Source organism: Sinocyclocheilus grahami, unplaced genomic scaffold, assembly GCF_001515645.1.
Source record: "Sinocyclocheilus grahami isolate Dianchi unplaced genomic scaffold, SAMN03320097.WGS_v1.1 scaffold450.1, whole genome shotgun sequence".
Taxonomy (NCBI): domain Eukaryota; kingdom Metazoa; phylum Chordata; class Actinopteri; order Cypriniformes; family Cyprinidae; genus Sinocyclocheilus; species Sinocyclocheilus grahami.
The window spans coordinates 472,395-486,725 of NW_015505629.1; the positions used below are offsets into that span (position 1 = coordinate 472,395).

At 40.6% G+C, this 14,331-nt stretch overlaps 1 pseudogene; it reads right to left on the bottom strand.

Moving 5' to 3' along the window:
* Positions 1-1,201: 1,201 nt before the first annotated feature.
* Positions 1,202-14,331, bottom strand: part of LOC107552415 (GTPase IMAP family member 8-like) — a 23,901-nt pseudogene continuing 10,771 nt past the window's right edge.

Below are 14,331 nucleotides of genomic sequence, written 5' to 3' on the forward strand. Positions count from 1 at the left end.
TAGATAATAATTAATAATTAAAGTAATAAAAAATTATATTTTCAGTTAGAAGGCTGCTACCTATTTAGTAGCCAGTGAGGCAATTTACTAGATTTTCGAAAAATCTAAAAAGGCAAAACACTAAATTTTCTCTCAATTTAATCACATTGCTGACCACGAGAAACAATTGAAATAAAATATAAAGAGATCTCATGCTATATGTACATTTTCCTATGGCTATTTATTCCTATTTTTTGTCTAAGAAGGAAAGTCCTTTGTGAATTCTACTGTATAAAAGCATTTAAAAAGGTTTTCAGTTGAATTCAGCAAAATTCAAACTGAATTTACAAATATCCCTTTTTGAGAAAAAAACCCAATAAATCATGAATTAAATCTATTTGCTTTCACCCCAAAGATACACAACCCTACATCATACCATCTCTCTATAACGCCATTGATTTCTATATAATGAAAGAGACACCGTAAAAGTGGTGTTTACATGATAAGTGCGGAGAAGTGACAACAAGTGGCCCCACACTGTTGCATCAGGCAGCTGTAGCAAAGAGTTAACGTTAACATGAAACGTAGCATCTTTCTATTACTCTGAGCCTTGGTCTTCTCATTTCCATACAGAAATTAATTTGCTTTGCATAGTTGCTTTCCTCTATTTGTGAAATATATTTATTTAGCACTATTCACAAGAACATGCATAACTTCTTTCATCTCTATGCTCAGACTAATGATGCTTCGGGGAACACCTGGAACTAGCTGTACTTTATTCCTCTCGTCAGAGCCGATCCTCCCTGTACGTAAAGTACACAAGCTGCATAGGGCCCCCGAAACACCAGGGGGCCCCCTTGCTCTCAAAGATGATTTAATTTTAGTTTAGTTTTTTGAATTTGGTCAGCAGTTATGAAAACCGCTTATGTCATTTATTTTAATGCGTGCGCTGTCGACCCTTTGTATGTAAAAATCTGTCAAATCTTGTAACATGAATGTCATACAGTGGAGACAAAAATAAATTAAAAAACGAGTTGAAAGCATACCGAGCCACGGAAGAGACACCGTTTCTCAAGTGGACAAAGGCGTTTCATTCATTCATAACTCGTCATTCATACACATTTCCATCGATTATGTGGACCAGCCTGGTATGTCCACCACAGAGACCTAGCATCTTGTCCCACAAGAGCACAACAGCTTTAAGATTTCACAAGCATATATGTTAATATTGTGACTGTTTCCTCTTGTCCCACAATGCACAGAACAGTTGCTTTATATTGATCTTGATCTTGAATGCTTTTTTTGCGCTCGTATCACTAACAGGTTTCAGAGTGCCCACTGGATGTCTGGACACTGGAATATCAACCTTGACATCTTCCATCTTCTGATATTGAGTACTGAATGCAGTGCTCATGGTGTCATATCCAGATGATGTTGCATCATTTCCTGGACGCCCAAGCCAACTACTTACTTTAACAGTACAGTTGAGAACATCAACTCCAAATACACTGTTTCCATCAGAAAATCCAGAATCTCCACTCACTGAAAACACATTGGTTTTTAATGTTAGACATTTTGGTTACAGTACATATAGTAAAGCTACTATGGAAATCATTGCTCTTTCCATGCATCATTTATAGGTACATTGTGCCTCTCTAAACATACTGTAAATGTAAATAATAGTATAGATATGTTAAAATAGTAGACTGCACATTTATATGTATTGTGCATGTAATATGAAAATGTATTCTATATAATTTACATTATTATTATAGCTTATATATTTGTATATAAACAGAAACATACTATTTGGGATTGAGCCATCAAAACTTCCTTTTAGTTGGTGAGGTGACAGCTTGGGGTTTTCATCTGGATCCACCACTAGTGTTTTCAACACCCTGTCAATAAGTTCATCCTCACGTTTCACCCACTCCTCTTCAGTCAGTGTCTTTGACCCACTGAGCCACCTGAGGACTGCTGGCTTGGAAGTATTCACCTCTATTTCTTGCCACCATTTGTTCAATCATCTTTAACAAGTCTCTGACTTGAGATCTGTGTAGCGTCTGGAACACTCCAACACACAATATATATTTTGTTAGCTAGATTTCACAAATACTTTGTAACACCCCAGGACGCCGAACAAGACCCTGGTTTCATGGTAACCCGACACATTTACAACCTTGTGGAATGCGAGCCGGCTCTCATTCTGCTTTCTCCAGAAACAAGGGGTACAAATGCACAGGAGAAATGGACTGTTCTACTAATTAATTCATAGGAAAACCTTCTTTGAATGAACACCCATTTTCTTCAGGCCAGTGTGTATATTATTGCTGTGTTGTATTTAATCTGTTGTATTATAGACTATTTTTATCCGTGCTTACGATAAACCATTATTCCAGTCATTCTCTATCACATGATATCTGTTTCCACACTTACTTATCAACTCTTGCAAAGCTTCTCCTTCACATGCAATATACTCCTCAACTGGTTCATTCTTCAGCCAGAGTGCCTCAGTGAATAATATTATTGTATGTCTCCAGACATTCTCTCTACAAAGGCTCATGAGCTCATTTACTGTTTGTTGACATTTCTTTGTAAAAGGCTTGCATACAGGAAACACTAGCAGGAATGCATGAGGTCCTGGAGAACAAACTTCCAGACTGCACAACATTTCTTTTGCATTTTCCAGAGTTGATGTGGACCAGCCACTGAGACATGACGTCCCTCAACTTTCCTCTGTTTTGTTACACATTGGATTTCATGACCCTAGAAGAAATTACAATGAAATCTAGCCACATGAGGTCACAAGCCAGTGTACCTTTTGTGCCGGTCCCAAGCCCGGATAAATAGAGAGGGTTGTGTCAGCAATGGCATCCGACTTAAAACTTTTGCCAAATTCATTATGCGAATCACGAAAATGACTTCCATACCGGATCAGTCGGGGCCCGGGTTAACAACGACCGCCATCGGTGCTGTTGACCTACAGGGCACTGGTGGAAATTGGGCTACTGTTGGTCGAAGAAGGAGAGGAGGAAGGTGTGTGAGAGGAGGAAGGCGTGTCCGTAGGCAGAGAGAGAGGAGGAAAAGCAGGAGTTTAGGACTGAAAGTAGGGACTCTGAATGTTGGTACGATGACAGGTAAAGGCAGGGAGCTGGTAGATATGATGCAGAGGAGGAAAGTCGACATTCTGTGTGTCCAGGAGACCAGGTGGAAAGGGAGCAAGGCTAGAAGCATTGGAGCAGGGTTTAAACTGTTTTATCATGGTGTAGACGGGAAGAGAAATGGAGTAGGAGTAATCCTGAAGGAGGAGTTTGTGAAGAATGTTCTGGAGGTAAAGAGAGTGTCAGATAGGTTGATGAGTCTGAAGCTGGAAATTGAAGGTGTGATGTTGAATGTTGTTAGTGCTTATGCTCCACAAGTAGGTTGTGAGCCAGAGGAGAAAGACAGATTCTGGAGCGAGCTTGAGGGAGTGATGCAGAGTGTTCCCAGAGGTGAGACAGTGGTGATAGGGGCAGACTCTAATGGACATGTTGGTGAAGGGGATAGTGGGGATGAGGAAGTGATGGGGAGGTTTGGAAAGGAACCCAGAAGGACAGAGGTTGGTAGACTTTGCTAAAAGTATGGAGATGGCTGTGGTGAACACGTACTTTCAGAAGAGGCAGGAACACAGGGTGACATATAAGAGTGATGGCAGGAGCACACAGGTGGACTATATCTTATGTAGACGCTGTAATCTGATGGAGATTAGCGATTGCAAAGTAGTGGTAGGAGAGAGTGTAGCTAGACAGCATAGGATGGTGGTGTGTAAGATGACTCTGGTGGTGAGGAAGATGAAGAGAGCAAAGGCAGAGCAGAAGACAAAGTGGTGGAAGTTGGAAAAGGAAGAGTGTTGTGTGGTTTTCAGGGAGGAGTTGAGACAAGTTTTAGGTGGTCAGGAGGTGCTTCCAGATGACTGGACTACTATAGCCAAAGTGATCAGGGAGACAGGTAGGAAGGTGCTAGGTGTGTCATCTGGAAGGAGGAAAGAAGACAAGGAGACTTGGTGGTGGAATGAGGAAGTTCAGGAGAGTATCCAGAGGAAGAGGTTAGCTAGGAAGAAGTGGGACAGTGAGAGGACGGAGGAAAGTAGACAGGAATATAGGGAGATGCAGCGTGAGGTTAAGATAGAGGTGGCAAAGGCCAAACAGAAAGCTTATGCGGACTTGTATGATGGCAGTAGAGTTTTTATCTAGGTTGTTCAACGAGGTCTTAGAGAGTGAGAGGATGCCTGAGGAATGGAGGAGAAGTGTTTTGGTGCCAATTTTAAGAACAAGGGAGATGTGCAGAGTTGTGGGAACTACAGAGATATTAAGCTGATGAGCCATACAATGAAGTTGTGGGAAAGAGTAGTGGAAGCAAGGCTAAGTGGAGAAGTGAGCATTTGTGAGCAGCAGTATGGTTTCATACCAAGAAAGAGCACTACAGATGTGCCAAGAGAAGAGCTGTGGTATTGTATGAGGAGGTATGGAGTGGCAAAGAAGTATGTTAGAGTGGTGCAGGATATGTATGAGAGCAGTAGGACAGTGGTAAGGTGTGCGGTAGGTGAGACAGAGGAGTTCACGGTGAAGGTGGGACTGCACCAAGGATCGGCTTTGAGCCCCTTCTTGTTTGCGGTGGTGATGGACAAGCTGACAGATGAGGTCAGACAGGAATCTCCATGGACTATGATGTTTGCGGATGACATTGTGATCTGTAGTGAGAGCAGGGAGCAGGCGTAGGAAAGGCTAGAGAGATGGAGGTTTGCTCTGGAGAGAAGAGGAATGAAGGTTAGTCGCAGCAAGACAGAATACATGTGTGTGAATGAGAGGGATCCAAGTGGAACAGTGAGGTTACAGGGAGAAGAGATAAAGAAGGTGCAGGATTTTAAGTACTTAGGGTCAACAGTCCAGAGCAATGGGGAGTGTGGAAAAGAGGTGAAGAAGCGTGTGCAGGCAGGTTGGAATGGGTGGAGAAAAGTGTCAGGTTTGTTGTGTGATAAAAGAGTACCAGCAAGAATGAAAGGAAAGGTGTACAGGACAGTAGTGAGACCAGCGATGTTGTATGGTTTGGAGACAGTTGCACTGAGGAAAAGACAGGAGGAAGAGTTAGAGGTAGCAGAGCTGAAGATGTTGAGGTTCTCTTTGGGAGTGACGAGGATGGATAGGATCAGGAATGAGTACATCAGAGGGACAGCACATGTGAGATGTTTTGGAGACAAAGTTAGAGAGGCCAGGTTGAAATGGTTTGGACATGTTCAGAGGAGGGAGAGTGAATATATCGGGAAAAGGATGCTGAGGTTAGAGCTGCCAGGCAGGAGGCCGAGAGGAAGACCAAAGAGGAGGTTTATGGATGTAGTGAAGGAAGACATGAAGGTAGTCGGTCTGAGAGAAGCGGATGCAGAAGGGGATAGGGCTAGATGGAGGCAAATGATTCGCTGTGGCGACCCCTGAAGGGAACAGCCGAAAGGAAAAGAAGAAGAAATTACAATGAATTTATCTAAACAAGAAAAAATAAGTTTCTAAATTATTCTATTTAAAGTGAACAGTAAGAAAACTCTTTCAAAGGACTAATAAATAATCATCACAAAACATAAAAACAGTAATTGATCATACAGCTAACAGGCAACAGTACTGTGAAAAAGTCTTAGGCATGTTAAGCCAATAATTATAAGTTTTGCTATGATCACTTTACATTTCCAAGCTCCTTTTGCCATTAGGTGTAATAGTCCAGTTGTATTCACAGAAAGTGAATACCGCTCTGAGATCTAGTCTCCTCATCATCAAGTCTGTCTATTATTGCATGATTCAAGAGAACAAAAATGAGACAAACTTAATCCAGAAGAACTGTGGCAATGCCTCTAAGATGCTTGAAGACAGATACTGTATCTGCAAAGCTAGAGTACTGTGAAAAGTTTTAGGCACTGTGTAAAATCTCTGTAAATGCTTTCAAAAATAATGTCAAAAATAGATTTTATTTTTCAGTGAGTTGCTATTATCTAAATCAAATCAATATTTAGTGTGACCACCATTTGCTTTTAAAGAAGCTTTTGTCCTAGGCTTTAAGCTTTTTCTTTTTCTTAATGTAATAACAGACAGACTATGATGGTGAGATCAGATCTCTGTGTGGAGCACCGGCTGTTGTCAGAATCCCTCTGGATACAAAAATCTCACTGGATTATTACAAATAATACAAATAAAAATAACTGGCTTAAAACTATTTTTGGGGTGAAAATACTAGCATGCCTCAGACTTTTGCACAGGATATAGAACTGAATCTTGAATATCACAAACATGGAAGTATGTAATACCTCTCCCAGTGTGGGCTCAAAAAAATATCCTTGCAGAATAACGTTTCCTGACATGCTCTTCCCGACTCCCTCTGCTCCAAGAAGCACGATCCTCACATCTTTGAGATTGTATTTTCGTTCTAGTATTGATGAAGAAGTACCAGAGTGTTTACTATTAAAAATTCACAGCCTGCCTCAGTTCATCATTGTAAATATAGTCACAACTAAGAGCTAAAGTAGAGTGCCTGCAAAATTGTATTACCATTTTGCATTAAATTATACAGTATATCATTATGTTCACAATGATTGGGATTCAGATTTGAGTTCATTCCTTCCTTTAAATGTGAAAATACATATATTTTTTACTTGCAATTTTACACACGTTACAAAGTAGCAAGCTGTACACCTACAGTACCTTTAAGCAACTCTTTAAAGATATGTCTTTGCTTGCTCACGTTCATCTTGTTAGTACTTGCAGTTTTTATCTTCTTTTCAAGCTCAGTGACTGGATCACTCTTTATTTCTGGAACATAATAACAGCCATTGTTCTCCGTCACCATTTTTTCAATCTTTTCAAGGAGTTCCACTACAATTTAAAACATGATATCTGGATCCACATTTTTCCATCAGTCACTCAAGGCGTTCTTCTTCTATCTCAATACGTTCCTCAATGGTTGTAATGCCAAGCCAGTCTCCTCGAGTGAACAGCACAATTGTATGATTCCAGACATTTTCCCCCAAAAGACTCATATGTTCCTCCACAGCAGTTTGATAAGACTTGTTAAAAGCTGTGGGAACAGGAACAGTTAACAAAATAGCAAGTGGTCCAGAAGGGCATAGATACACACTACGCCTAATCTCAAGTTTGTCCATCTCTGATGTGTTTTCAAGAGGACTGTTATAGTACCAGCCTGGAGTGTCGACCACTGTTAGCTGTCTGCCATGTACTTTAGCATGACCAACTGCACAGCGCACTGTTGTTCTTGAATCGTCAACTTCAAAAGCTTCTTCCCCCAGAATGACGTTGCCTGCAGAGCTTCTTGCAGCCCAAGAAGCTCCAACTATCACAGTCCTTATATCAGTCAGATGTTGTGCCCCATCTAAATAAGGACAGTTATTTAAGGTTATAGCATCACATTATCAACAGTAAATATACACCATCTTTTCATATACATTGAGTCTTAACTTATATAATAGATAATACCAATGCACTTTTTTACCTCTGTTGTCAGCTTGAAGTTTAGTCGTTTGTTTTCCTTCAGTGAGTATTCTTTGTTTGTCTCTTTCCTTTGTTGTTTTTTCTTTCTGAATCCATGCAGATATGCTTTGGCTGATTTGAAGACATTGGTCCTTATTTTGTGCCACCATTTTCTCAATCTTTTCCAGCTGTGCGATCACTTGCGTTAATATTAACAACCAGAGTGTTGTCACTCTGGTTGTTAATATTCAGAATGTGAATGCTGTGACACCTCCCTAACAGCTGTTCGAGATCTGGCCATTTTCTGACCTTGTTTTTCAAAGAGCTCTCATTACAAGGCTCAGTAGAAGTGAACAACACAATCATGTGTTTCCAGACCTCATTAGACAAAAACTTAATTTGTTGTTCCAGAGTCATTCTATAGATACTTGGAAATGCTAAATCTATAGGCATGACAAGAAGGAAGGCGTGAGGTCCAGGAAGATAGTAGTGTTGGGCTTTTTATAATTTCCAGTCTATCAAACTGTGGAGTGTTTTCAATAGTGTAATGCCACCACCAGCCTGGTGTGTCAACAACAGTCAGATGTCTTCCATGCACGTCTCCTGTAGCTTGAACAGATTGTGCAGTTCTTTTACTAATATCAAAAGCATTTCTCCCCAAAATTGTGTTTCCTGCTGAACTTTTTCCACTTGCTTCTCCCCCCCCCCAACTCTCGACCCCCAATCATTAATATTCTTATCTCAGAGAGTCTTGTATCTAAAAAAAATGTATGTATTTGAATATTCTTCTGTCATGAATTTGTTTAAAAAGCAGTATTTGTAAGCAATTTACAATTTACAGAGTCTTTCATTGTCCTGTTTTCTGACATTTTTTTGTCTTTGCTATTGTCACGAATCCTGTCCATGGACTTCTCTTCATTCACCACCAGAGGTCACCCTTTCCATTACATTTGACTCTCGCACAACACAAACTGTTGCATAGCACCCCGGACTACATACCCCATCATTCATTGCACTGATTACACACTGCACTGATTGCACACAGCTGTTTCAGATCACTCACTCACTATATAAAACCCACTCAAACAACCATTCTCCGCTGAGTATTGTTGAAGATGGCGGACACAACAGCATCTAGTCAAATAACGGTTGATCATCATGAGTCAGGTCAAGTCACAGTTTATTATCATGAGTCTAGTCAAGTCACAGCTGATAGTCATGAATCTAGTCAAGTCACAGTTGATCGTCATGAGTCAAGTCAAGTTACAATTCATTATCATGAGCCAAGTCAGGTCACAGCTGACCTTCCTGAGTCAAGTCTAGTCATAGTTGTTCTTCCTGAGTTCAGTCAAGCCACAGCTGATCTTCCTGAGTCAAGTCTAGTCACAGTTGATCTTCCTGAGTCGAGTCTAGTCACAGTTGATCATCATGAGTCAAGTCAAGTTACAGTTTATTATCATGAGTCTGGTCATGTCACTGCTGATATTCATGAGTCAAGTCACTGCTGATATTCGTGAGTCAAGTCAAGTCACAACTGATTGTCATGAGTCAAGTCAAGTCACAACTGATTGTCATGAGTCAAGTCAAGTCACAGCTGATCTTCATGAGTCAAGTCAAGTCACAGCTGATCTTCATGAGTCAAGTCAAGTCACAGTTGATCGTCATGAGTCAAGTCAAGTCACAGTTGATCGTCATGAGTCAAGTCAAGTCACAGTTGATCGTCATGAGTCAAGTCGCAGTTGATCGTCATGAGTCAAGTCTAGTCACAGCGGATTTTCATGAGTTCAGTCAAGTCTCAGCTGAGCCACCAGAGCCTCGTTATGTCACAGCTGATCTTCTAGAGTCTCGCCATGTCTCAGCTGTTCGTCCAGAGTCTTGTCACGTCTCAACTGCCGGAACGACTTTCTGCCTGTCCTGTTCTGGCCAAGGAGGCCGCCTATGGCTCTTAGATTTATCTGCTGTGGTGGTCCTCAGCTCCACCTGTACTGCCGGCTCCACCCTGGCTCCCTGCTCCGCCGGCTCTGCCTCAGTCCCTGGTCTCTCCTATCCTTGGACTTGGCCCTCCGTCCCTCCCCCTGTTCCGCCTCCGCTCCACCGCTCACCTGGATCGTATAGTGTTTGGAGCGTCTGGAAGCCGCTCCTTGAGGGGGGGGCTCTGTCACGAATCCTGTCCATGGACTTCTGTTCATTCACCACCAGAGGTCACCCTTTCCATTCCATTTGACTCTCGCACAACACAAACTGTTGCATAGCACCCCGGACTACATATCCCATCATTCATTGCACTGATTACACACTGCACTGATTGTACTGATTGCACACAGCTGTTTCAGAACACCCACTCAAACAACCATTCTCCGCTGAGTATTGTTTAGCCTGTTCCCCGTTCCGAGTCTCTGTGTTTCCTTGTTTTGCCTTGTCTTGCCTGTTCTCTCGGTTTCTGATCTTTGCCTGTTTTCCTGGATTTTTCCCTCTCGTCTCCCCCCGTGATACTGTCTGCCGATCAGTGACCTACGCTAGCCCTAGGACTATTCTTGTGTTTTGCCTGCCATATACCTGTTTGCCATTGATTGACCCTGCCTGTGTTTGACCACTTCTCTTGTTAAATAAAGCTTGCACATGGATCCGCACGCCTCTCGTCTCGTCAGCCCCGTTACAGCTATAGTTTCTAAATGATGTTACTGCTGCTGAACATTAACATTATTTTACAAGACATAAACCAAACAAAAATTCATTGTTGCCATGCACAGCAGTGGTGGATTTGTATGTTCTTCTGCCAGCTCACATTATTTGTAAGCAAGCCTTTGTCACAGATCCTTGAACTATGAAAAAAAACTATGAAAAAAGAAGCATAAAAAAACTATATTTGTCAAAATAGCTTGATTTTTGTGCGTCAAAACACAAACCTGTCTTTCCATCTGGTGTTAAATGAAAGTGAAACCAGGGTTGCCAGGTCCAAGAAAAATTTCCAGCCCAATGACAGCTCAAAACCCGCCCAAAAGGAATGAAAAGTAGCCACATTTTTTCTCTTGTCCAATCAGTCAACTGCTGGATTCCCACAATGGGGAAAGTTTACAATTTCCTCTGATATTTTGTGATACAAATACAGACCGATCTCGAATCTCCCTTTTCTGTCAAAAATACTAGAAAAGGCAGTATACTCTCAGCTATGTTCCTTCTCAGAGAGAAATGGTATCTCTGAGGATTTCCAGTCAGGATTTAGACCGTAACATAGTACTGAGACTGCTGTCATCAGAGTTACAAATGACCTGCTCTTTTCATCCGATCGTGGTTGTATTTCTCTATTAGTGCTACTGGATCTTAGCTCTGCGTTTGACACTATCGACCACAACATTCTTTTGAGTAGACTACAAAATTATGTTGGCATTAGTGGAATTGCATTGTCATGGTTCAAATCTTACTTATCTGACCGTCATCAATTCGTAGCAGTGAATGACGAGATATCATATCGATCACAAGTAAGGTATGGAGTGCCACAAGGCTCAGTACTAGGACCATTGCTTTTTACACTTTACATGTTACCCTTGAGAGATATCATCAAGAAACATGGTGTTAGCTTTTACTGTTATGCTGATGATACTCAGCTCTATATTTCTTCGTGGTCCAATGAAACATGCAAATTTGCAAAGCTATCAGAATGCATACGTAGTTGATATAAAAAACTGGATGACTAGTAATATCCTACTGCTAAATTCTGAAAAAGAGGTTTTAATTATTGGACCAAAAACCTCTGCATGTAATAACCTAAAACACTGTCTAACATTTGATGGCTGCTCTGTTAATTCTTTGTCATCAGTTAGGAACCTAGGTGTGCTATTTGATAGCAATCTTTGATTTGAAAACCATGTTTCTAGCATTTGTAAAACTGAATTTTTCTATCTTAAAAATATATCTAAATTACGACCTATGCTCTCAATGTCAAAAGCAGAAACGTTAATTCATGCGTTCATGACCTCAAGGTTAGATTAGGCAAGGCAAGGCAAGGCAAGTTTATTTATATAGCACTTTTCATACACAATGATAATTCAAAGTGCTTTACATAAAAGTAAGTAAAATAATCATAAGAAATAATCACAACAATAAAACAAGGAATTAAAAATTATTTAAAAATTGATTTAAAATTAATTAAAAAAAAAATAGAAAATGATTATACATAAAATACAGTGCAATCAGTTCGGACGTTGCACAGTGCTCATTCAATAAATGCACAGCTAAACAGATGAGTTTTGGGTCTAGATTTAAATGTGGCTAATGTTTTAGCACATCTGATCTCTTCTGGAAGCTGATTCCAACTGCGGGCGGCATAATAGCTGAAAGCGGACTCCCCTTGTTTTGTGTGAACCCTTGGTATTTCTAACTGACTCGATCCTAATGATTTGAGTGGTCTGAGTGGAGGTTTATATTCAGTGAGCATATCTGCAATGTATTTAGGTCCTAGGCCATTGAGATATTTATAAATGAGTAAACGTACTTTAAAATGAATCCTAAATATAACTGGAAGCCAGTGTAAGGACCTGAGGACTTGTGTGATATGCTCAAATTTTCTGGTTCTAGTCAGAATCCTGGCAGCAGCATTCTGGATGAGCTGCGGCTGTCTAATGGTCTTCTTGGGAAGGTCGGTGAGGAGACCATTACAAAAGTCCACCCTGCTGGTGATAAAGGCATGAACAAGTTTCTCCAAGTCTTGACTGGAAACAAAATATCAAATTCTTGCAATATTTTTGAGATGATAGTATGCTGATTTAGTTACTGCTTTGACATGACTACTGAAACTAAGGTCTGTCTCCACAATCACACCAAGGTTCTTGACTTGATTTTTAGGTGTTTGATTGTTAGGGGGTAGAGTCAAGGTATGCATTCACCTTGAGAACTTCATCTTTGTTTCCAAACGCAATTACTTCAGTTTTCTCCTTGTTTAACTGAAGAAAGCACATCCAACTGTTAATTTCATCAATGCATTGGCAGAGGGAGTCAATGGTGCTGTAGTCATTTGGAAATAAGGCTAGGTAAATCTGGGTATCATCAGCATAGCTGTGATAGGCAATTTGGTTGTTTCTCATTATTTGACTTAGTGGGAGCATATACAGGCTAAACAAGAGGAAGCCTATAAAAGGAAGATTTGATATTGTTGAAGATTTTATATAGTTGCTAAATATGGTGTTATCAAGATTGTTATTTTTCAGAAGGGGTTTCCCAACTGCTGTTTTCAGGGATTTGGGAAAAGTCCCAGAAAGAAGTGAGGCGTCTAAACAGTGAAGCACACTTTTGAAAAAGATGTGGGAAGTGTGTCAAGATAGCAGGTTGACGATTTAAGGTGCTGTACTATATCTTCCAAAATTTTGCTATCAATTGCTTCAAAAACAGACATAGTCTGTTCATAGAATCTGTCTGACCTTTGTATAACTTGAGAATGTGCTAATCGCCTTTCTGATATTATTGATCTTCTCAGAAAAGAAGGAAGCAAACTCATTGCATTTGCTATCAGTGAGCATTTCACTGGGAATCTGACTTGGGGGGGGGGGGGGTTGTCAGTCTCTCAACAGTAGCAAAAAGAGTGTGAGTGTTGTTTAAGTTACTGTTTATAAGGTTTGAGAAGAAGGTCTGTCTGGCTGTGGCTAGTTCCACATTGAAAGCATGAAGGCTGTCTTTATAGATGCTGTAGTGAATTTAAAGTTTTCTTCCGCCACATCTGCTCAGATTTTCTGCATTGTCTTTTCATACTCTGTACTGCAGTTGATTTTCTCCAGGGTGTTTTTTGTCTACCTGTCTACCTGTATTCTTGCTGACTTTCACAGGAGCTATATCATCAATACCATTCTTAACTTTTGAGTTAAAGGAATCAAGGAGAAGATCAACAGAATCTGCAGAAATGCTTTGTGTTAAAGATATAGCTTTCATAAATAGCACACTACTGTTCTCGTTAACGCATCTCTTTCTGACAGAGACAGCTCTAGATTCAGTGGTAGCAGAGATCAATATATCAAAGAAAATACAGAAGTGATCAGATAGTGCTACATCCTTAATAACAATAGATGAAATGTTTAGACCTCTACTGATGAGTAAATCTAGAGTATGTCCACGATTGTGTGTGGGTCCATGCACATGCTGAATCAGGCCAAAAGTGTTTAAAACAGTTATAATTTCATTTGTAGTTTTGATTTCTGCATTATCTATGTGAATATTAAAATCCCCTGCAATAGCAAAACAGTCATACTCTGTTGAAGAGTTCACAGAAATGCTATCAATGATTTCCTCAAAGGCTGGAGAGTATTTTGGAGGCCTGTAAATAATGATAAACATAATGCGTGGAGCACCTTTCAGCACAATACCTAGATGTTCAAAAGACAAATACTGACCAAATGACACTTGCTTGCATTGATAGACATCTTTAAATAGAGCAGCTACACCTCCACCTCTCCTAACAGTCCTGCAAACACTCATGAAAGTGAAGTTAGGAGGGGCTGTTTCATTGAGGACTGTTGAACTGCAGCTGTCTTCTAGCCATGTTTGGGTGCTGAGTCTTGGAGTTGTTGTAGTACGTCACAGTCTGTCTGTGAAGAGCTCTGCATTTTGTCAATTTTAGTTTGATGCATAATAGGCCGCAGATTAGATGGGTCAGCCGTACGACTTGAAAAGGCCTTAGAGCCTTAGACACGTGATAAAACAGAAATAGAAAAAACTACAGGCACACTGGGTTCCCGCTTGTTCTGTAAACATTTGTGAATGCTGCTGCTATCATAGTGGGGACCCAACACATATCACTGAGAGCTGCTATCAGTTGTTTTTGGTTCACCTACAGCAGATGGAGGGTTTGGGCCCTGGCGTTGTG